This window comes from Saimiri boliviensis, chromosome 9, assembly GCF_048565385.1.
Source record: "Saimiri boliviensis isolate mSaiBol1 chromosome 9, mSaiBol1.pri, whole genome shotgun sequence".
In the NCBI taxonomy this organism is placed as follows: Eukaryota; Metazoa; Chordata; class Mammalia; order Primates; family Cebidae; genus Saimiri; species Saimiri boliviensis.
This window is the reverse complement of record NC_133457.1, coordinates 48116539-48142157: the sequence shown is the minus strand read 5'-3', so window position 1 is coordinate 48142157 and position 25619 is coordinate 48116539. Positions and strand designations below refer to the sequence as shown.

Genomic DNA, 25619 nt, shown 5'->3' with positions numbered 1-25619 from the left:
CAAAAGATCCACTGTCTATAAGTCTAAGACATGTAAAGCTTGATGACATCTTAGTATTAGACACAAAGCAGGTACTAAAACAAAAAATTCCGAATTGAATGAAAACCTCAGGCGGGAAAATCAGGCTGATACCACTTGTTGCTCAATCCCCATTTCCATATAGCCTATCATATACCAGTAGATTTTTTTTTTCTTGTTTTGAGACAGAGTCTCACTCTGTCACCCAGGCTGGAGGGCAGTGGCGCAATCTTGGGTCACTGCAACCTTTGCCTCCTGGGTTCAAATGATTCTAGTGCCTCAGCTACCCCAGTAGCTGGGACTACAGGCATGTGCTACTACATCTGGATAATTTTTGTATTTTCATAGACATTAATTTCACCATTTGGTCAGGCTGGTCTCGAACTCCTGGGTTCAAGTGATCTGTCTACCTTGATCTCCCAAATGCTGAGATTACAGGTGTGAGCCACCATCCCTGGCCACCAGTAGTTCTTAAACTATGGTCTAGTGCTAGTAACATCAGCTTCACCTGAGAACTTGTTTGCAATACCAATTTTCAGGTCCCACCCTCGATCTATGTATCAGAACTCTGGAGGCGATGCTTGGCAATCTTTAGAACATGCCCTCTAGGTGATTCTCACTTGATAAAATTTGAGAGTAACTTAGAGTATTCCCAACCTCCAAGCATACTAAGAAAATATTACCTTTATTAATCAGGGAGTAGAAAAAAGATCAATCGTTTTTTTCAAATTATTACTCAAGTGCCTACTTTGTACATTTGGGAGACTGAGGACCTTATTGATAAATAATGCTGGAATTACAGGCATGTAATTACAAGTGTGTGCCACCATGCCCACACTAAATTAAGAATTTTTAGTTATCCTGAAACAAAACCCAGACTCAAAAAGGAAAGCTAGAACCATTCACGTGTGTGTGTGTGTGTGTGTGTGTGTGTGTGTGTATGCGCGCGCGCGCGCACGTGTTTGATACAGAATCTCATTCTGTTACCCAGGCTGGAGTGCAGTGGCACAATGTTAGCTCACTGCAACCTCTGCCTCACGGGTTCAAGCAACTCTCCCACCTCAGCCTCCTGAGTAGCTGGGACTACAGGTGCGCACCATCATGCCTGGCTAATTTTTATATTTTTTAGTAGAGATGGGGTTTTGCCATGTTGGCCAGGTTGGTCTTGAACTCCAGACCTCAAGTGATCTGCCCGCCTCGGCCTCCCAAAGCACTGGGATTAAAGGCATGAGTGCTATATTCACCTCATATTTCGACGCCTGACAAAGAATTTTTATTGAAATAGTAACCAAATATTGCTTATATCTACTATGCAATACAAAATAAAACAGAGGCTTACTAGTTATTTCGGGGCTTAAATTTGTGAAGTAAAATCCAAGAAAGTAATATGGGTATAAGTCAGCAGCCTGTTTAAGTAAACATGAAACTCTAAAACATACAAGCCACTGAATTTTTAAGATTTTGAACACCGAAGTCATCTTTAACACCAATTCTATACTCTTTTACCTTTTCAACTCCCTTTAAACTCCATCCTACTCTCATCAAGAAAAGTAAAGTTCTCACATTTGCCTCTCAGCAGAAATGCACTATTATGGTCCCTACAGAGAGCCATTCCAGCAACTCTTTTAGTAAAACTCTGAATTCCTTCTATTTCTAATGTTTTGCCCACAAAATACTTCTTTTATATCTGTTCTCAGGCTGTGAAGACTTGTTCAAAAATGTTATAAAACCTGAAACAATTGGTGCCACTATAAATGTATGTATAGATGCTATAAATGTATGTATGATGTAGTTACATTCTGATAAACCCATTGTAAGATGAAAATACTGTAAGCTGGAAATTGATTTAACACAACTAACCCTACCGAACATCATAACTTAGCTCAGCCTGCCTTAAGGTGCTCAGAATACTTACATTAGCCTACAATTAGGCAAAGTCGTCTACCACAAACCCTGTTTTATAATAAAGTATTGAATATTTCATGTAATTTATGGAATACTGTATTGAAAGTGAAAAACAGAATGGCTGCATGGGTACTCAAAAGTATGGTTTCTACTGAATGTGTATCACTTTTGCACCATTATAAAGTCAAAAAATTTTAAGTCAAACTATTGTTAAGTTGGGGAATCATCTCTTGGGGACTCTAACTTCAGTTTGTTCCTTGTCGCTATCCAAGGATCCCTAGAATCATCTCTAAGATTATAAAGGATGAAAAATAATACAAAACAGGACCTAATCACCAATACTCTCCAAATAAAGAATTTGTGTACTTCTCTCATAACTGAGGTTTAACCAGAGAATCCAGGGCTGATTTGACATATAAAAACAATCAACGTAATAATATACCATATTAACAGCTAAAAATACTCCACAGTGTAATCATTGCAATAGGTGCAAAAAAAGCATTTAATAAAATCCAAAAACCATTCATATGTAAAACTCACAACAAATTAGAATAGAAGAAAACTTATCCAACCTGATAAAGGGTAACTATGAAAAAAATCTACAGCTAAAACAATACCTAATAATAAAAGACTTAACACTTTCCTCCTCATACAGGGAACAAGGTAAAGATTTCTGTTGCCACCATTTTTATCCAACCTTTGGATGAAAGTTCTAACCAGTGAAATTAGAAAGCAATTGTATCGGCTGGGTGTGGTGGCTCACGCCTGTAATTCAAGCACTTTGGAGGCCAAGGCGGGCAGATCACCTGAGGTCCAGAGTTCAAGACCAGCCTGACCAATATGGAGAAACCCTGCATTATTTAAAAAAAAAAAAAAAAAAAAAAAAGAGGCCGGGCGCGGTGGCTCAAGCCTGTAATCCCAGCACTTTGGGAGGCCGAGGTGGGTGGATCACGAGGTCAAGAGATCGAGACCATCCTGGTCAACAAGGTGAAACCCCGTCTCTACTAAAAATACAAAAAGTTATCTGGGCATGGTGGTGCGTGCCTGTAATCCCAGCTACTCAGGAGGCTGAGACAGGAGAATTGCCTGAACCCAGGAGGTGGAGGTTGCGGTGAGCCAAGATCGCGCCATTGCACTCCAGCCTGGATAACAAGAGCGAAACTCCATCTCAAAAAAAAAAAAAAGAAAGAAAAATGAATGGGAAAAAAGAAAGAAAGAAAGCAATCATATCTCTATATGTTAGCAAAGAAGTGGAAATTGAACATTGAAATACCACCTATAATCAAAAACTCTCCTGCAACTGATAAGCAGTTATGGCAAGGTTACAGAATATAGTTTTTTTCCTTTTTGAGACACAGTGTCGCTCTGTTGACCCCCAGGATGGAGTGTAGTGGCGAGATCTCAGCTCACTGCAACCCCTGCCTCCCAGGTTCAAGCGATTCTCCTGCCTCAGCCTCCCAAGTACTAGGAATACAGGTGCACACCATCATGCCCAGCTAATTTTTTGTATTTTTAGTAAAGATGGGGTTTCATCATGTTAGCAAGGATGGTCTCAATCTCCTGACCTCATGATCTACCCACCTTGGCCTCCCAAAGTGCTGGAATTACAGGTGTGAGCCACCATGCTGGCCCAGAATATAAAGTTTAACATACAATTAATTGCCTTCTTATATGCCAGCCACAAACAATTAGTATTTGAAATTTAAAACACAAGACCATTGACATTTGCACCAAAAATGAAACACTTAGGTATATATCCAATAAATACATATATATATATATATAAGCTCTAAGGGGGAAAACTACAAAACTCTGATAAAAGAAATCAAAGATCTAATTAATGCAGAGATATTCCATGCTCTTGAATAGGAAAAATCAATATTGTTAAGATTGTAGTTATTCTCAACTTGATGTACAGATACATTGCAATCCCATAAAAATCCTCCAAGTTACTTTGTATATATCAACAAACTGATTCTAAAATTTATATGATACAGCAAAAGACTCCGGACAGCAAACACAACAGTAAAGAAAAGCTGGAGAACTAACATTATCTAAAATCAAGACTGACTACAGGTCGGGCATGGTGGCTCACGCCACGTAATCTCAGCACTTTAGGTCGTCGAGGCAGGAGGGTAACTTGAGCCTAGGAGTTCAAGACCAGCCTTGGCAACAAAGTGAGACTCTGTCTCTATAAACAAATAAAAATATTAGTTGGGCATGGTGGCACGTGTCTGTAGTCCCAGCTACTTGGGAAGCTGAGGTGGGAGGACTGCCTGAGGCCAGGAGGTCAAGGTGGCAGCAAGCTGTGACTGTGCCACTGCACTGCATCTTGAGTGACAGAGTAAGACACTAGCTTAAAAAAAAAAAAAGACTATAACTAAAGCCACAATAATCAAGACAGTGTGGCACTAGCAAAAGAACAGCAAAATAGATCAACAGAACAGACAGCTCAAAAACAGAACCATAAAAATATAGTCAACTAATCTCTGACAAATGGGCAAAGGCAATTTAATGGAGAAAAGAGTCTTTTCAATAAAGGAGATCAAATGAACTGGGTATCTACATGTAAAGAAATAAATCTAGACACAGATTTTTTTATACCTGCCATAAAAATCCAAAATGGATTCTAGATTTAAAACATAAAATGCAAAATTATAAAACTCCTAGAATAAAAAAGAAAATCTATGTGACCTTGGTTTTGGTAATTACATTTAAGATACAACAGCAAAACCATGGTCCATGAAAAAAAAATTGATGTCGGACTTCAATAAAATTAAAAATTCCTCCTCTGTGAAAGATACTGTTTCTCCACTACCAGATTACCAATGTAAGCAGTTTCTGAGTATCCTTACAAGAAAAACTTTATGTTTTTCAGTTTGTATGCTGTCATTATTTCTCAGTTTTTTTTTGTTTTTTTTTTTTGAGACAGGGTCTCACTCTGTCACCCAGGCTGGAGTACAGTACTACAATCTCAGCTCATTGCAATCCCTGCCTCCTGGGCTCAACGAATACTCCCACCTTGGCCTCCTCAGTAGCTGGGACTACAAGTGCACACCACCGTCCCCAGCTAATTTTTTGTAGAGACAGGGTTTATGTTGCCCAGGCTGGTCTCAAATTCCTGGATTCAAAAGATCCACCTCAGCCTACCAAAGTGCTAGGATTATCGGTGTGAGCCACCACACCAGGCCTGCTCCTCACTTCTTTAAACAGTTATATACCCGGCTCACTGTTTTGCACTTTTCCTTTTTTTTTTTTTTTTTTTTGGTTTGAGATTGAGTCTTGCTCTATGACCCAGGCTAAGTGCAGTGGTACAATCTCGGCTCATTACAACCTCTGCCTGCTGGGTCCAAGTAATTCTCCTGCCCCAGCCTCCTGAGTAGCTGGGATTATAGGCACACGCCACCATGCTCAGCTAACTTTTATATTTTTAGTAGAGACGAGGGTTCACCATGTTGGCCAGGCTGGTCTCAAACTCCTGACTTTGTGATATGCCCGCCTTGGCCTCCCAAAGTCCTAGGATTACAGGCATGAGCCACTGTGCCCAGCTTCTTTTGTCAATTCAATGTGTCTTCTAGATCATTCTATATTTGTACACCGAGCTAGGCTTTTTTTTTTTTTTTTTTTTTGGATACAATCTCTCTCTGTTGCCAGGATGGAGGGCAGTGGCACGATCTCAGCTCACTGAAACCTCTACCTTCCAGGTTCAAGTGATTCTCCTGCCTCAGCCTCCTGAGTAGCTGGGACTACAGGCGTGCACCACTACATCCAACTAATTTTTCTATTTTTAGTAGAGACAGGGTTTCTCCATGTTGGCCAGGTTGATCTCAGTGATCCACCTGCCTTGGCCTCCCAGCTAATTTTTGTATTTTTAGTAGAGATAGGGTTTCACCATGTTGGGCAGGCTGGTCTCGAACTCCTGGCTTCAAGTGATCCAGCCATATCGGCCTCCTAAAGTGCTGGGATTACAGGCGTGAGCCATCACACCTGGCTCAAATTTTTTTTTAATCCTGCGCAAACTTCTTAATACTCACCAATCTTATAGAGTGAAGTACGATACATCAGTGTTTTTATTTATTCTTTTAAGACGTGGTCTTACTTTGTCACCCAGGCTGGAGTACAATGACATGAATACAGCTGGCTCACTGCAGCCTACATCTCCTGGGCTCAAGCAATCCTGCCTCAGCCTCCCAAGCAGCTGGGACTATAGGTGCATGCCACCGCACCTGGCTAATGTTATTTTTTGTAGAGGCAGGGCCTTCCTATGTTGCCCAGGCTGGTCTTGAAATTTGGGCTTAAATAGTTCTCCAGCATTGGCCTTGTAAAGTGCTGGGACTACAGGCATGAGCCACTGTGCCCAAACCTCAGTGTAAGTTACATATGTCTTATGAATGACATTGCGTATCTTTTTATATGTGTAAGAACTGTTAATATTTACGTTTCTGTGAACTTTCTGTTCATAAGTTTTGTCCATTTTTTGAAAATTGGATTGTTGTTTTGAATATTTCTTTTATCATTATATAATATTCCTCTTTGTCCCTTTAATGACTTGAGGTTTGAAGTATGTTTTATTTTATTTAAAATCAATATTATGTTCTTTCTCCTGATACATTTCGATTATTTTTAATCTTCTTTCCATTTAGAAGTTTTAAATATTTTTATTTAACAGGCGTATGGACCAGTGGAAATAAGATCTAAGCTTAGATGTGAGGGATGAACAGGAATTAGCTAGGTGATATGCATAATACAGCAGGAGTAGCATGAAAGATGGGGTCAAGGAGGCATGAAATTCCAGGTCCAGAGCAGAGCATATAAAAAGGCTAAAAGAGACAAAGAGAAAACAGGGAACTAAAAGCAGTTCAATGTGGTAGAAGCACAGGTGTATGGGATAAGAGTAAAGATGAACAAACAAGAACCATTATTATAAAGAATCTTCTTTTTTTTTTTTTTTTTGAGACAGAGTCTTGCTCTGTCACCCAGGCTGGAATGCAATGGTTCCATCTTTGCTCACTGCAAGCTCTACCTCCTAGGTTCAAGCGATTCTCCTGCCTCAGCCTCCCAAGTAGCTGAGATTACAGGTGCCTGCCACCATGCCCAACCAATTATTTGCATTTTTAGTAGAGATGGGGTTTCACCATGTTGGCCAGGCTGGTCTCGAACTCCTGACCTCAACTGATCCACCTGTCTTAGCCTCCCAAGGTGCAGGAATTACAGGGATGAGCCACTGCACCCAGCCATAAAGGATCTTTTAGAATGGAGTTTGGACTTTATCTCAAGGATCATAAAGAACTATTAAAATGTTTTTTTTTTTTTTTTTTTTTTTTTTGAGACGGAGTTTCGCTCTTGTTACCCAGGCTGGAGTGCAATGGCGCGATCTCGGCTCACCTCAACCTCCGCCTCCTGGGTTCAAGCAATTCTCCTGCCTCAGCCTCCTGCGTAGCTGGGATTACAGGCACGCGCCACCATGCCCAGCTAATTTTTTGTATTTTTAGTAGAGACGGGGTTTCACCATGTTGACCAGGATGGTCTTGATCTCTCGACCTCGTGATCCACCCGCCTCGGCCTCCCAAAGTGCTGGGATTACAGGCTTGAGCCACCGCGCCCGGCCTAAAATGTTTTATAACATGAAAAGATTTGTGTAGATCTATGTTCCAGAAAAAGTATGCAGCTATAGTACAGAGAATGAAACAGAAAAACGGCTACAGTAATCCAGGAAATGGTTTACAGTAGTATGACCTAATACAGCAGCAGTGAAGACAGAAAAAATGGGTGAGGAGGGCTGAGTTAGGAGGTGGAATCAACAAGTCTTGTAAGTGATTAGACTAGGAGTAGAGAGAAAAAGAAAGGAATTAAAGATGACACCTCTGTTTCTGGCTGGAATAAAGGGTGGGTGGTACTATCATTCAATCAGATAAGGAAAAGGGGGACAGCAGATTTTGGGAGGATAAAATAATTAATTCTGGACAAATTCTCGGTCTGAGGTGCATTAAAATTATTTAAATGAAGGTGTCCAATAGGCTGTCAGATAAACAGAATCTTAAGACAAATATCCGGGCCACAGGTATAGATTTGGGAATCACACATACGCAAAACAGATGACAACTAAAGCTATGAGAATAGGTGAAATCACTTGGGGAGAATACACAAGGTGAGAAGAAAACCTAAGACAATGGAACACTATAGCATTTAGAAGACAAAGGAAGTCTAATAGAGCAGACTATCAGGGAACAGCCAAAAAGGAAGGTGAAAATATTATAAACAAGAGAAAAAGAAGCAAGCACAGAATGAATGTTTACTATGTGCCAGGCACTGAACTAAGGACTTTATGTACACTTCCTCATTTAATCCTTACACATTTTATGAGCAACTTAGTATTATTGTATGTGTCATTACAGATGTGGAAACTGTGGTTTTGAAAGATCAACTTGCTCAAGATACATATTTCGTTGGGTGTCAGAAATGGAACTGAGATTACATTTTAGTCCTCCAGAGCTCTTGTTATTAACTACTGCACTGGACTACCTTCTATGAAAGACTAAGAAAATGTAGTATCCAGACACTAAGGATAAAACAGTGATTCAAAAAGAAAGGGACCACTCCAGTAGCAATGAACTCATTTAGCACTGAGATACTGGTTTCTAATAATGTTCTCCAGGAAAAGGAATCCAGACTCTGGGAAAATGACTGATCTGAGGACTGGGCAAGAAATATACAAGATGAGCCTGCAGCATCTTGCAGTGTCAAAAAGTAAGGAAGTATCAAAAACAAACACAATGATTGGGATGTGTCCAAGGGACACAGAAACCAAATCAAAGAGCTCCCAATGGCCATAGCTGGAAATGTGAACAAGAAAATAATAGTATTGGATTATAACCCAGAGTATAAACTAAATATCCATGAGTCCATACTAATCTAAACAAATTAAATAAATAGAGGAAAAGAGACAAATTTAGGACACCAAGGAGTTCTAACTGACGTAAATGTTTAACTAACTTATGGAGAAAGTCCACTCAAGGAGGTGGAGAAAAATTCCCTGCTCTATGCAAGGACTTCCTTCCAAAGCCTCTGATGCAGAAATGAAGAGGGGTAAAGATTAACTTTACTGTGGAGAAACCTGATAAAGGCGACATCAGCCAGGTGATCAAGGTTCATGTCAACAGTGGTAAGTCATGTTGATAGTACATGCCTTAAAATGCTGTGATGAAAATGACACTTTATCTCTGTGCTCATTTTCTCAAAAACCCATTTACACCAATCAAATCATGAGAAAAAAAGTCAGAAAAATCCTGAGGGGCCTTCTAGAACATACCTGACCAGTTTGCATCAAAATTATCAAGCTATCAGAAACATGGGAAGTCTGAGAAACTGTCACAGCCAAGAGGAACCTAGGTATACATGACTATGTAGTATCAGATCCCGAATGCTTCCTTGAAACAGAAAAAGAACATTAGCTAAAAACTAAGGAAATGTGAATAAAGTACAAACGTTAGTTATTAATTATGTATTGACACTGGCTTATTAATTGTAAAAAATAAATAAATAAATTGTACCACAGAGGTTCTGTTTGTTTGCATGACTTAGAGACAGGTTCTTGCTTTGTCACTCAGATTGGAGTACAGTGGCAAAATTATAGCTCCTGTAGCCTCAAACTCCTGGGCTCGAATGATCCTCTTGCCTCAGCCTCCTGAGTAGCTAGAAATACTGGCCTGGTGGCATAAAAAAATATTTTGTAGAGGCAGGGTCTCACTATATTGCCCAGTCTGAGTTGTAGATGCTACTGATAATAGGGGAAACTGAGCGACAGGTATAAAGTAACTCTGTACTATCTTAGAAATTTTTCTGTAAGCCTAAAGCTGTTCTAAAATTAAAAGGTTATTAAAGACAGGTGCAGTGGCTCATGCCTGTAATTCCAGCACTTTGGGAGGGTGAGGGAGGCGGATCACAAGGTCAGGAGATCGAGACCATCCTGACCAACATGGTCAAACCCTGTCTCTACTAAAAATACAAAAATTAGCTGGGCGTGGTAGCACGTGCCTGTAATCCCTGCTACTTGGGAGGCTGAGGCAGGAGAATCGCTTGAACCAGGGAGTCGGAGGTTGCAGTGAGTTGAGATCATGCCACTGCACTCCAGCCGGGCAACAGTGAGACTCTGTCTCTAAATAAATAAATAAATAAATAGTTATTTAATAAAAGAAAGCAAGCAAGCCATTAACTGTGTTAAATGCTTTTTTTAAAAAAAAAAAAAAAAACAAAAGACAAAGACTAAGGGCAGTTGCATAGCATTAATGGAAACATTAAAGCCAGATTATATTGAACAGAGGAGTGAATGAGAGGTGACAATGGCACTGAAAGCATATGCCATCTTCCAAAAAGTCTGATTATGAGAAGGAGAACAAATCATAGCTGGAAGTAGATATCCAGTTGAAGAAACTGTTTTTGCTTTTGTCTTGTTAAATCAAGGCATAATCTACTTTCAAACAATTAACCTTTGAAAGTAGGTTTTAGTATATTTACAAAAATCATAAAACCAACACCTCTATTTAATTCTGGACCATTATCATCACCTCAAATGGCACATACCTGTAAACCCAGCTGCTCAGGTGGCTGAGACAAGAAAATCACTTGAACCCGGGAGGCAGAGGTTGCAGTGAACTGAGATATCCATACGCAAAATAATGTTGGACCCTCACGTTATACCATTACAAAAATCAACTCATAAAAGACCAAAGACCTAAACTTAAGAGCTAAAACTGGCTGGGCGCAGTGGCTCACACCTGTAACCCCAGCACTTTGGGAGTCCAAGGCAGGCGGATCATCTGAGGTCGGGAGTTTGAGACCAGCCTGCCCAACACGGAGAAACCCCGTCTCTACTAAAAATACAAAAATTAACCAGGCATTGTGGTGCATGCCTGTAATCCCAGCTACTTGGGAGGCTGAGGCAGGAGAATTTCTTGAACCCGGGAGGCGGAGGTTGCGGTGAGCCGAGATCATGCCACTGCACTCCAGCCTGGGCAATAAGAGCTAAACTCTGTCTCAAAAAAAAAAAAAAAAAAAAAAAGAGCTAAAACTATAAAACTCTTTAGAAGGATCTTCATGACATCAGATTTGGCAATGATTTCAAGAATATGGCAGATACCAAAAGCACAGGCAACAACAACAAAAAAATGAATTAATTGTAATTCATCAAAATTAAGGACTTTGGTGCATCAAAGGATACTATAATGAAGAGATAATACAACCTACCGAATGAAAGAAAATAATTACAAATGATGCATCTGAAAAGAGGTTGATATCCAGAATACGTAAGAACTCCTCAAACTCAACAATAGAAACAACCTAATTTCTCCCCTCTCTTTTGAGCAAAGACGTTTGCCTCAGTCTCTGCCATCAAATTCTTTAAGCCACTAAGAAATTGTTTTATTCTACGAACATCTGGCATCCTGCATAGAACCTACCAGTGCCTGTCCTCTGGCTAAAACCCATTAAAAAAATGGTAAATTCACCGGGCTAAACAAGTACACCTCTGTTAGTCCCTCTCTACTGCTTTGAGATAATTTTTAAAAATATATTGTATCCAGGCCAGGCATGGTGGCTCATGCCTGTAATCCCAATACTTTGGGAGGCCAAGGCAAGAGTATCGCTGGAGCCCAGGAGTTTGAGACAAGCCTGAGCAATGTGGCAAAACCCCACCTCTACCAAAAAAAAAAAAAAAAGCCAGTGAGGTGGTGCACATCTGCAATCCCAGCTACTCAGGAGGCCAAAATAAAAGGACTGCTTGAGCCCAGGAGGTTAAGGTTACAGTGAGACATGATCATATCACTGCCCTCCTGCCTGGGCAACAGAGCCAGGACCTGTCACCAAAAAAAAAAAAAAAAAGTTTTTCCTGGGCGTGGTGGCTCATGCCTGCAATCCCAGAACTCTGGGAGGCGGAGGCGGGTGGATCACCTGAGGTCAGGAGTTCAAGACCAGCCTGGCCAACATGTTGAAACCCCATCTCTACTAAAAATACAAAAATTAGCTCAGCATGGTGGTACATGTCTGTAATCCCAGCTACACAAAAAGCTGAGGCAGGATAATCACGTGAACCCAGGAGGCGGAGGTTGCAGTGAGCTGAGTTTGCATTACTGCACTCATCCTGGGCAACGGAGTAAGACTGTCTCAAAAAAAAAGTTTTACCTAGAATTTCTAGTTGTTATCAGCAATAGGTTTGGTCCAATAGAAGCTAAATACCCATACCAGAAGCAGAACCAGAAAGTAATTCAGAAAGATATTTGCTGTGATACTATTTATCAGAAATAAGATCGAGACAATCTAAGTGTCTGACAATGGGGGAATGGATAAGTAAATTATAATACATCCACTTCATGGAACAGCTTATGACTATTTCTTTTTTTTTTTTTTTTGAGACGGAGTTTTCACTCTTGTTACCCATGCTGGAGTGCAATGGCGCGATCTCGGCTCACCGCAACCCCACCTTCTGGGATCAGGCAATTCTCCTGCCTCTGCCTCCTGAGTAGCTGGGATTACAGGCACGTGCCACCATGCCCAGCTAATTTTTAGTATTTTTAGTAGAGACGGGGTTTCACCATGTTGATCAGGATGGTCTTGATCTCTCGACCTCGTGATCCACCCGCCTCGGCCTCCCAAAGTGCTGGGATTACAGGCTTGAGCCACCGCGCCCAGCCGAGCTTATGACTATTAAAATATTTTGATACAGCTGTAAATAAAATGGAAGAAAGTTTAAGGCAAGATGAAAAAAATGAAACAGAAATAATACGATAGTGGTTTCAATCTTGAATCTTAGATTTATTGCAAAGGATCTTGACCATACACATAGATGAGATTGTGACTAGTAAAACACAAGTTCATTTTGAAGTGTTAATGAAGTAATATTGGCTTAACAATATTTTCCTCAGTCAACATTCTAAGATTATGACTTAACATGTAATGCTGCGTGCAGTTTTTTAAGTTGTCACAAAATGTTTCTCAAACTTGAAAATATTAGCTGGGAGGTAGCACAAGATGGCCAAATAGAAGCCTCTACTCATGGTCCCTCAATTTACAAGAACACCAAATTTAACATCTACACAAAAAAGTACCTTCATAAGAACCAAATACCAGGGGAGTGATCAAAATACCTGGTTTTAACTTCAAAAACAAGGCACCAAAGAGGGTAGGAACGACAGTCTTGAACTGCCAACTCCATCCCTCCCGCATCCCTGGAAGCAACCGTGTGGTGGAAAGAGAATCTTGGGGAGAGAGAGCTCAGTGACTGTGGGACTCTGCACTGGAACTCAGTGCTGTCAACACTGGGCAGAACTCAGCTGATACCCACAGAGGGAACATAAAGAACAGCTTTAGACAGAAGGAATCATCCATGCCAGTGGTGAGAACTTGAGTTCTGGCAAGCTTTGCCACCACAGGCAGAGCACTCCAAGCTCTGGGGTCCTAAACAAACTTAAGAGGCAGTCTAGGCCAAAAGGACAGCAAGTCCTAGTGCTGTGCTGGGCTCAAGAGCCACTGGACATCCAGGGCACACAACCTAGTGAGACCCCAACAGGGATGGCTAAGAGAGTACGTGCGCCACCCCTATCCCAACGTCAGGGTGTGCAGCTCCAACCTCCAAAAGACACTCCTTCCTTCTGCTTGAGGAGTGGAGAAATAAGAATAAAGAGGACTTTGTGCTGCAATTAGGATACCAGCTCAGCCACAGTAGAATAGGGCACCTGGCAGAGTCATGAGCCCATTCCAAGCCCAAGATCCCTGAAGACACTTCTAGACACACCATGGGCCAGAAGGGAACCTACTGCCTTGAAGGGAAGGACCCAGTCCTGGCAGGATTCATTACCTGCTAACTAAAGAGCTCCTGGGCCCTGAATAATCAGCAGCAATAGCCAGGTAGTATACTTGGTGGCCTTAGGTGAGACTCTGAGATATGCTGGCTTCACATACAACACAGAACATTCCAAGTTGGGTCATATGAGAAATTCCTTCTGTTTGAGAAAAGCAGAGGGGGAAATAAAGGGGACTTTTTCTCATAGTTTAGGTACCAGCTGAGCCACCAGCTGAAACATGGCACCAAGTAGGCTCTTGGGGTCTGTGATTCCAAGCCTTGACTCTTCGACAGCATTTCTGGACCTGCCCTGGACGACAGGGGGAGCGCACTGACCTTAAGGGTGAGTCCCAGGCCTGGCAGCATTCACCATAAGCTGGCTGAAGAGCCCTTGAGCCTTAAGTAAACCCTGGCAGTAGCCTCTCAGTACTCTTCATGGGCCTGTGGTGGTGGTCTTAGGGAAAGACTCCTCTGCTTGTAGAAGGGGGAGAGAAGAGTGGGAAGGACTCTGAATTGTCCTTCCTACAATAGAGACCCAGGTAGATTTCTAAGGTTTCTGACTCCAGGCCCTGCCTCCCAGATAGCATCTCTCAACCCGCATGGGGCCCAGAAGAACTTGCTGCCCTGAAAGGAAGAACACAAACCTAGCTGGCTTCATCACCTGCTGATTGTAGAGCCCCAGAGCCTTGAGCAAGACCCAGTATCGTGCTGGCTTCAAGTCTGAATCAGTACAGTTCCAGTGATGGTGGCCACAAGGATACTTACGTTACCCTTCACCCACCTCCAGGCAGCGCAGCACAGAGACACTCCGTTTGTTTGGGAAAAAGCAAGAAAAGACAATCAGAGTCTCTGTTTGGTAAACCAGAAAATCCTCTGAGTTCTTATCCAAGACCACCAAGGTGGCACCTCTACAAGTCTCCAAGAACCACAGCATTGCTGAGTTTAAGGTACTCCCTAATGCAGATAGAGCTGCCATGACCAAAAACTTGAATCACAACACCCAAGTCCCTTAGAATATCTAGAAAGCCTTCCCAAAAAACACAAGTATAAGCAAGCCCAGACAGCAAAGACTACAATAAATATATAACTTTTCAATATCGAGACGTCGATGAACATACACAAGTATCTAGATCATCCAGGAAAACAAGACCTCAACAAATGAACTAAGTAAGACACCAGTAACCTATCCCAGAGGGAAAGAGGTATGTGACCTTTCAGACAGAAAATTCAAAATTGCTGTTTTGAGGCAACTCAAAGAAATTCAAGATAAGATGAAGAAGGAATTCAGAATTCTATCAGATAAATTTAATAAGATTAAAATAAAAAGAATCAAGCAGAAATTCTAGAGTTGAAAAATGCAACTGACACACTGAAAAATGCATGAGTCTTCTAACAGCAGAACTGATCAAGAAGAAGAAAGAATCAGTGAGCTTGAAGACAGCCTATTTGAAAACACACAGCCCAGCCTGGCCAACATGGTGAAAACTCGTCTCTACCAAAAATACAAAAATTAGCTGGATGTGGTGGCAGGTGCCTGTAATCCCAGCTACTTGGGAGGCTGAGGCAGGAGAATGGTTTTAACCCAGGAGGCAGAGATTTCAGTGAGCCAAGATCACACTACTGTACTCCAGCCTGGGCGACAGGGTGAGACTCCATCTCAAACACACACACACACACACACACACACACACACACACACACACACACGAGTAAGAGGAGATAAAAGAAAAAAGAATAAAAAAGAATGAAGCACACCTATAAGAGCGAGAAAATAGCCTCCAAACAGCAAATCTAACAGTTATTAGCCTTAAAGTGGAGGTAGAAAAACAGATAGGGTAACAAGTTTATTCAAAGAGAGAATATCAGCAAAATTCCCAAACCTCGAGAAAGATATCAACATTCAGGTACAAGAAGGTTATAAACACCAAGCTGACTTAACCCGAAGAGTAACTGAAGGCATTTAATGATAAAACTCCTGAAGGTCAAAGATAAAGAAAGAGTCCTAAAAGTCCCAGCAGAAAAGAAAACCTGCCGGCATGGTGGCTCACACTTGTAATTCCAGCACTTTGGGAGGCCGAGACAGGTCGATCACCTGAGGTCAGGAGATTGAGACCAGCCTGGCCAATATGGTGAAACTCCATCTCTACCAAAAAATACAAAAATTAGCTGGGTGTAGTGGCATGCATCTGTAATCCCAGCTACTTGGGAGGCTGATGTAGGACAATCACTTGAAGCCCGGAGGCAGAAGTTGCAGTGGGCCAAGATCATGCCACCATAATCTAGCACATGGGCAACAGAGTGAGACTCCATCTCAAAAAGAAAAAAAAAAAAAAGAGAAACAAATAACATACAATGGAGCTCCAAAGCACCCAGAAGCAGACTTTTCAGAGGAAACCTTAGAGTCCTGGAAGAGAGTGGCATGACATATTTAAGGTGCTGAAGGAAAATACTTTTTGACCCACAATAGGTATATCCAGCAAAAATATTCTTCAAACATGAAGGAGAAATAGACTTTCGCAGACAACCAAAAGCTAAGAGATTTCATCAACGCCAGACATGTTCTACAAGAAATTCTAAAGGAAGTTCTTCAATCTAAAAGAAAAGGATGTTAATGAACAATAAGAAATCATCTGTAGGTACAAAATTCTTTTTTTTTTTTTTTTTTTGAGACAGAGTCTTGCTCTGTCACCCAGGCTGGAGTGCAGTGGTGTGATCTCAGCTCACTGCAGCCTCTCCCAGGTTCAAGTGATTCTCATGCCTCAACCTCCCAAGTAGCAGGAATTACAGACCCACACCACCGTGTCTGGCTAATTTTTGTATTTTTAGTAGAAAAGGGTTTCGTCACATTGGCCAGGCTGGTCTCAAACTCCTGACCTCAAGTGATCTGTTAGCCTTGGCTTCCCAAAGTGCTAGGATCACAGGGGTGAGCCACCACACCTGGCCAGTTGTCATCTGTTTAAAAAATAATGGGTTATATTACTTGCAAGCCTCATAGTAACCTCAAATCAAACAACATACAACGGATACACAAAAAATAAAGCAAGAAATTAAATCATACCACCAGAGAAAAAATCACCTCAACTAAATAAGGAAAGCAGGAAGGAAGGAAAGAAACAGAACACCACAAAACCACCAGAATTCAACAAAGTGGCAGGAGTAAGTCCTTACTTACCAACAATAACACTGAATGAAAACGGACTAAACTCTCCAACCAAAATACATGAAGTGGCTGAATGAATAAAAAACAAGATCCAGGCCGGGCGCGGTGGCTCAAGCCTGTAATCCCAGCACTTTGGGAGGCCGAGGCGGGTGGATCACAAGGTTGAGAGATCGAGACCAACCTGGTCAACATGGTGAAACCCCGTCTCTACTAAAAATACAAAAAATTAGCTGGGCATGGTGGTGCGTGCCTATAATCCCAGCTACTCAGGAGGCTGAGGCAGGAGAATTGCCTGAACCCAGGAGGCGGAGGTTGCGGTGAGCCGAGATCACGCCATTGCACTCCAGCCTGGGTAACAAGAGCGAAACTCCGTCTCAAAAAAAAAAAAAAACAAGATCCAGTGACTTGTTTTTACAAAAAACATGCTTCACCAATAAAGGCACACACAGATATAAAGAGATGGAAAAAAAATTCCATGACAATGAAAACCAAAAGAGCAGATGTAGCTATACCTATATCAGACAAAACAGATTTCAAAACAAAAACTATAAAGAGACAAGGTCATTATATAATGATAAAGGGGTCAATTCAGCTAAAGAACATAACTATTGTAAATATACATGCACCCAACACTGGGGCACCCAAATATATAAAGCAAATATTATTAGTGCTAAACAGATACCCCCAATACAAAAATATCTGGAGACTTCAACACCCCACTTTCAGCAATGAACAAATCTTCCAAACAGAAAATCCACAAAGAAACACTTAATTTTCACTATAGACCAATTGGACCTAATAGACATTTACAAAACATTTCATCCAGTGGCTGTACAATACACATTCTTTCTTTCAGCACATGGATCATTCTCAAGAGTAGACTATGTGTTAGGTAACAAAACATGTCTTAAAACATTCAAAAACACTGAAATATTATGAAGCATCTTCTCTGACCACAATGGAATAAAACTAGATATCAATAACAAGAGGAATTCTAGAAACTGTACAAAGATATAGAAACTGAACAATATGCTACCAATTGACCAGAGGGTCAAAAAATAAATTAGAAAGAAATTTAAAATTTACTTGAAACAAATGATAATAGAAACACAATGCACTGAAACCTACGGGATGTAGTAAAAGCAGCACTAAAAGGGTAGTTTATAGCATAAGTGCTTACACCAAAAAGAGAATTAAAAAGACTGAAGAAAATTTCAAATAGATAACCTAATGATCCATCTTAAAGAGCTGGAAAAGCAAGAGCAAACCAAACTTAAAATTTGTAGAAAAAAGAATAAAGAGCAGAAACAAAATTAAAACAAAGGAAACAATGCAAAAGATCAATGAAACAAAAAGTTGGTTTTCTGAAAAGATAAAAACAGCAAACCTTTAGCCAGACTAAGAAAAAAAGAGAGAACACCTAAATAAATAAAATCAGAAATGAAAAAGGAGACATTAAAATTGATACCATGGAAATTCATTGGTGACTACTAGAAACAACTATATGCCAATAAATTGGAAAACTCGGAAGAAATGGATAAATTCCTAGACACATACAACCTACCAACATGGAACCATGAAGTAACCCAAACTTGAACAGATCAATAACAAGTGACAAGATTGAAACAACAATAAAAAGGCTTCCAGTAAAAAAAGCCCAGCACTAGAGAGCTTCACTGCTAAATCTTACCAAATATTTAAAGAACTGATATCAATTTTACTCAAACTATACCAAAAAATAGAGCAGGGGTCCCATAACCCCTGGGCCAGAGACTGGTACCAGTCCACGGCCTGTTAGGAACCAGGCCGCAGTGCAGGAGGTAAGTGACAGGCAAGTGAAAGAAGCTTCATCTGTATTTATACCTGCTCCCCATTGCTTGCATTACTGCCTGACCTCTGCCTCTGTCAGATTAGCCGCAACATTAGATTCTCACACGAGCGCAAACCCTATTGTGCATGTGAGGGATCTAGGTTGCACGCTCCTTATGAGAATCTAATCCCTGATGATCTGTCACTGTCTCCTGTCACCCCTGGATGGGATGGCCTAGTTGCAGAAAAACAAGCTCAAGGCTCCCACTGATTCTACATTTTGGTGAGTTGTATAATTATTTCATCATATATCACAATGTAATAATATTAAAAATAAAGTGCACAGCAAATGTAATGCACTTGAATCATTCTGAAACCATACTTCCCCCAACCCTAGTCCATGGAAAACTTGTCCTCCACAAAACCAGTCCCTGGTGCTAAAAAGGTTGGGGACCACTGAAAGAGAGAAGAGAATACTTCCAAATTCATTCTAAAAGGCTTGTATCACCCAGATTCCAAAATCAGACAAAGAAACATCAAAAAAGAAAACTACAGGCAAATATGCCTGATGTACACTGAGGCAAAAATTCTCAACAAAATACTACCAAACCATATTCAACAACACATTAAAAAGTTCACTGATCCTTTCCCCTGGCTGGCAGCGCGGAGGCCCCACGACGCCTGGAGTTACTGTAAAAGACGTGAACCATCGTGAACCATCAGGAGTTCGTCAGAGCTCTGGCAGCCTTTCTCAAAAAGTCCGGGAAGCTGAAAGTCCCTGAATGGGTGGACACCGTCAAGCTGGCCAAGCACAAAGAGCTTGCTCCCTACGATGAGAACTGGTTCTACACGCGAGCTGCTTCCGCAGCGCGGCACCTATACCTCCGGGGTGGCGCTGGGGTTGGCTCCATGACCAAGATCTATGGGGGACATCAGAGAAATGGCGTCATGCCCAGCCACTTCAGCCGAGGCTCCAAGAGCGTGGCCCACCGGGTCCTCCAAGCCCTGGAGGGGCTGAAAATGGTGGAAAAGGACGAAGATGGGGGCTGCAAACTGACACCTCAGGGACAGAGAGATCTGGACAGAATCGCCGGACAGGTGGCAGCTGCCAACAAGAAGCATTAGAACAAATCATGCTGGGTTAATAAATTGCCTCATTCGTAAAAAAAAGTTCCCTGATCATGACCAAGTGTGATATACCTCAGAGATGGAAGATGGTTCAATGTATGCAAGTCAATCAATGTAATACATCATATCAATGAAATGAAGTACAAAAACAATATAATCATTTCAACTAATGCTAAAAAAGCATTTGATAAAATTCAACATCCTTTCATGATACAAGCCCTCAAAAAACTGGGCAATAAAATTCAATATAACAAAAGGCATACATGACAGACCCATAGTTAGTGAAGCACAGGACAGCGAAAAACTGAAAGCCTTTCCTGTAAGATCTGGAACACAAGGAGGAAGCCTACTTTCAATACTGTTATTCAGTATACTACTGGAAGTCCCAGCTACAGCATTCAGACAAGAGATAAAAATAAAGGGCCACTCAAATTGGAAAGGAAAAGTCAAATTATCCCTGTTTGCAGATAATATAATCTTATATTTGGAAACATCTAGACTCCCGCAAAAACCTATTTTAGTGATAAACAAATTCAGTAAAGTTGCAGGACACAAATCAACATACAAAAATCAGTAGCTTTCTATATGGCAATAGTGAACTATCTGAAAAAGTAATTAAAAGTAATCCCATTTATAGTAACTACAAATGAAATTAAATACCTAGGAATTAGTCAAAGAAAGATTTCTACAATAAAAACCATAAAATATTGATGAAAGAAAGAGGATACAAAAAAATGGAAAGATATTCCACGTTCATGGACTAGAAGAATAAATGTTGTTAAAATGTCCACAGTACCCAAGGCAATCTACAGGTTCAATGTAATCCTATCAAAATACCAATGACAGTTTTCACAGAAACAGAAAATTACATAGAGCCACAACAGACCCAGAATAGTCAAAGCTATCCTGAGCAAAAAGAATACAACTGAATCACATTATCTGACTTCAAATTATACTACAGAGCTATAGTAAACAAAATACCATGGTACTGGCAAAAAAAAAAAAAAAAAAAACACAGATACAGAGACCAATGGAACAGAGAACCCAGAAACAAATCCATACACTTAGAGTTAACTCATTTTCCACAAAGGTGCCAACAACAAACATTGGGAAACAGACAGTTTCTTCAATAAACAGTGCTGGGAAAACTGGAAAGCCGTATACAGAAAAATGAAACTAGACCCCTATCTTGCAACATATACAAAAATCAAATCAAGGTAGATTAAAAATTTAAATCTAAAATCTCAATCTATAAAACTACTACAAGAGAACATGGAGGAAAATCTCCAGGACATTCGTCCAGGCAAAAATTTCTTGAGCAGCAACCCACAAGCACAGGCAACCAAACCAAAAATGGACAAATGAGAACACATCAAGTAAAAGCTTTCTTCATAGCAAAGGAAACTATCGACAAAATGAGAGACAACCCACAGAATGGGAGAAACATTTGTGTAACTACCCATCTGACAAGAGATTCATAACCAGAATATATAAAGAGCTCAAACAACTCTCTAGGAAAAAAATCTAACAATTCAATTAAAAAATGGGCAAAAGAACTGAATAGACATTTCTCAAAAGAAGATATATAAATGGCAAACAGGTATATAAAAAGGTGCTCAACAGTACTGATTACCAGAGAAATACAAATCAAAACTACAATGAGCTATCATCTCACTCCAGTAAAAATGGCTTTTAACCAAGAGAGTGAATAACAAATGTTGGTGAGGATGTGGAGAGAAGAAAGCCCTTGTACACTGTTGGTGGGAATGTAAGTTAGTGCAACCACTATGGAGAATAGTTTGGGTGTTCCTAAAAAACTAAAAATTGAGCTACCACATGATGCAGCAATCCCACTGCCAGGTATACACCCAAAAGAAAGGAAATGGGTATACTGAAGAGATGTCTGCATTTCCATGTTTGTTGCAGCCAAGATTTAGAAGCAATCTAAGTGTCCATCAATGGACAAACGAATAAAGCAGATGTGGTACATGTACACAATGGAGTACTATTCGGACATAGAAAAAAACGAGATCTTAACATTTGCAAAATGGAAGGAACTGGAGGTCATTACATTAAGTGAAATAAGCCAGGCATGGAAAGATAAACTTCATATGTTCTCATTTATTTGTGGGTGCTAAAAACTAAAGTAATTGAACACATGGAGATAGAAAACAGAACTACGGTTATCAGAGGCTGGGAAACATAGTGGAGTGGCAAAGGTGGCAGGGGGAGTGAGGGTGATTAATGAGTACAAGAAAACCTGGAAAGAATAAGATCTGATACTTTGATTTTTGGGGGGAGGGGGGCGGAGGGGCAGGACAGAGTCTTGCTCTGTCACCCAGGCTGGAGTACAGTGGTATGATCTCAGCTCAATGCAACCTCCACCTCCCAGGTTCAAGCAATTCTCCCACCTTAGCCTCCCAAAGTGCTGGGATTACAGGCATGAGCCACTGCACCCATTGGTCAATAATAATTTAATTATATATTTATAAGTAACTAAAAGAGTATAACTGGATTGTTTGTAACCACAAAAGACAAATGCTTGATGGGATGGATACTCCATTTACCATGATGTGATTATTACATATTTGATAAAGTAGCCTATTTCAAAATAACTCAAGTACTCCATTAATATTTAGAGATATATACATACACATCTATTGTGTACCCACAAAAAATTTAAAAACTTTTTAAATAAGACTTTAAAATAGTAGGAATGGGCATGGTGGCTCACACCTGTAATCCCAGCACTTTGGGAGGCCAAGGTAGGGGATCACGAAGTCAGGAGATCAAGACCATCCTACTACATGGTGAAGGCCCATCTCTACTAAAAATACAAAAATCAGCTGGGCATGGTGGGATGTGCCTGTAATCCCAGCTACTTGGGAGGCTGAGACAGGAGAATTACTTGAACCAGGAAGTCAGAAGATCTGCACCACTGCACTCCAGCCTGATGACAGAGCGAGACTGTCTCCCAAAAAAAAAAAAAAAAAAAAAAAAAAGAAGAAGAAGAAGAAGAAAAAAGAAAAGAAAAATAAATACAATATTATTATGACTGTATTCTTTAAGCTGCACATAAATGTTTTCACCTTGTGTATTTGAACTAGATTTTGTATTTTTCTCATTTTTCTTTGTATTTTTTAATGAGCATTTATTTCTCTTTTATTAAGAAGGAAAATGAACAAAAATTTCCCCTGCCAGCTGTCTGTATCTGAGGGCAAGGACAGGGGAAGCTGAAAACAGCTAAATCTTAAAAAAGAACTCTTCAGTGAATGTGCATATAATAACGCCTCTTGTCCTACTTCCCATTAGAAGTATTGCTAATAACCTCAGGGAGCTCCAGGTCCTCTACCCAGATTAGCCTCATTTTGTCTAGCTGATATATTTGGATTCCATGTAAGATGGAATTTGGATTCAACCCTTTTACTTGAGAAAAGGGTTCTACTGGTAAAACAAACAAAGAACAATAATCTGTACCCACTGTCTACTCAGTCAATCAGCCTGTGATCCCAGTAATCTACCTTGATTAGTACCTTCCCTCTATACCAAACCTCAGTCACCAAATCTACTTTTAAAATATTATTCATGGGTTTTTTTTTTTTGAGACAGAGTTTTGCTGTTGTTGCCCAGGCTGGAGTACATGGCATGATTTCAGCTTACTGCAACCTCCACCTCCCAGGTTGAAGTGACTCTCCTGCCTCAGCCTCCCAAGTAGCTGGGGTTACAGGCATGTGCCACCACGCCGAGCTAATTTTCTGTATTTTTAGTAGAAATGGGGTTACTCCATGGTGGTCAGGCTCGAACTCCTGACCTCAGGTAGTCCACCCGCCTCAGCCTCCCAAAGTGCTGGGATCACAGGAGTGAGCCATCGCGCCTAGCCTCATGTTTATCATTTCTTTTCCTTCCCTTCTGCCACTATCTTCTGCCCTTGTTCTTTTTCACCTGAATTTGGTGGTAACTTTTGAGAACTTACTGCTGCTCTCTCTTCAGGATCACCTGCTCTTCTAGTTTTGTCTACACTCTGCTTCCAGCATTCTCTTTCTGATGGTATCTACTTTATTAAGGACAGGAGAAAACCAAAGTGTTTTTCCAACTCTTTGTACATCATTTAACACAAAACACTTGGCCTCTGGTCACCAAAATGTGTGATTTCTCCCCACTAGCAAGCAATCAATTTGACACTACCAAAAGATCACATCAGATTCCAATGGTTAAGGGCTCAGAGCCACAATCCTGTCCCCTACTTTACATGCCAGTTCCAAGCCCCAAGCTGTGACCTGTGCTTTTGACCAATCAGCTATAAGTCGGAGTTCCCCCAACTCCATACTCAGGTTCAATTAATTTGCTAGAGTGGCTTACAGAACTCTAGCAAAAGGGAAACACTTTACTTATGTTTATCAGTTAATTTTAAAAGGATATAAAACAAAAGACATAAATGAACAGGATGAACAGTCAGAAAAAGATATACATAAAGGAAGGTGTGAAAGGCCCCAAGTCCAGAAGCTTCTGTCCCCAGATTTGGAATGTGCCACCCTCCTGACACAGGGATGTGTGTACCAACCTCGAAGCTCTCCAAACTTCACAGTTTAGGGATTTTTATGGAGGCTTCATCACAGAGGTATGATTAATTATTAACTCAATTTCCAGCCCTTCTCCCATCTCCAATGAATAGGAGGTAGGGCTGAAAGCTTCAAGGTTACAATTGTGGCTTTATCTTTCTGGTGACTAATCCCAATCCAAGAGCCCACCGAGAGTCACCTCATTTGTACAAAAGTCATGCCTAATTACCCAGGAAATTCTGAGGGATTTAGGAGCTCTGTATCAGATGCTCTTGTCATTCAGAAAATTACAAAGGTCTTAGGAGTTCTGCATCAGGAACTGGGGTCAAAAACCAAATATTATTACAACAAAAGGTTCTCCTAGTACTCCCACCTACAGGGGTATCAGGAACTCTGTCTCAGGAATCAGGGCGTTGATCAAATAATGTGAGAAACGATTCTCCTAGCACCCCTATCATTCAGGAAATTACAAGAGTTGCAAGAGTTCTGTGCCAGAGAGAGGGAGCAGAGACTAATAGATATAGTCATGTGTCAGTTCTAACAATGGGGTAAGTTCTGAGAAATGCATTGTTAGGTGATTTCACTGTTGTACAAACATCACAGAGTATACTTACACAAACCCAAATGTGTACAGCATGTTACTGTACTGAATACGTAGGCAATTGTAATGCCTACATATGGTAAGTTTTTGTGTATCTAAACATAGCTAAACACAGAAAAGGTACAGTAAAAACACACTATTATCTTATGGGACCACTGCTAGATAGCCATCCATTATTGACTGAAACATCATTATGCAGCAAGTGACTACATTTCTTACTATTTCACACACTTCTCTTTTTTCTGAGACAGGGCCTCACTCTGTCACTTAGGCTGGAGTTCAGTGGCATGATCTCAGCTCACTGCAACCTCCACCTTCCAGGCTCAAGTGATCCTTCTGCCTCAGCCTCCAGAGAAGCTGGGACTACAGGTGCACGCTACCACATCAGCTAATTTTTTTGTATTTTTTGTAGAGGTGGGGTTTTGCCATGTTGCCCAGGCTGGTCTAGAACTGCTGAGCTCAAGCAATCCACCCACCTTGGCCTCCCAAAGTGTTGGGATTACAGGCACAAGCCACTGTATACAGCCTATTTCACATACTTCTTTACTCATTCATTAAGTCTCAGTCTCATTATAGATTATGACTAATAACTTTATTATCTAGGTC

General features: G+C 40.7%; 1 protein-coding gene and 1 pseudogene across 6 annotated transcripts in view; one reads left to right on the top strand and one right to left on the bottom strand.

The window, feature by feature from the left end:
- LOC120360829 (small ribosomal subunit protein eS19 pseudogene) overlaps positions 1-19889 on the top strand; it is a 28339-nt pseudogene extending 8450 nt beyond the window's left edge.
- TFDP2 (transcription factor Dp-2) overlaps positions 1-25619 on the bottom strand; it is a 187077-nt gene that overhangs the window by 106237 nt on the left and 55221 nt on the right. The window lies entirely within an intron of this gene.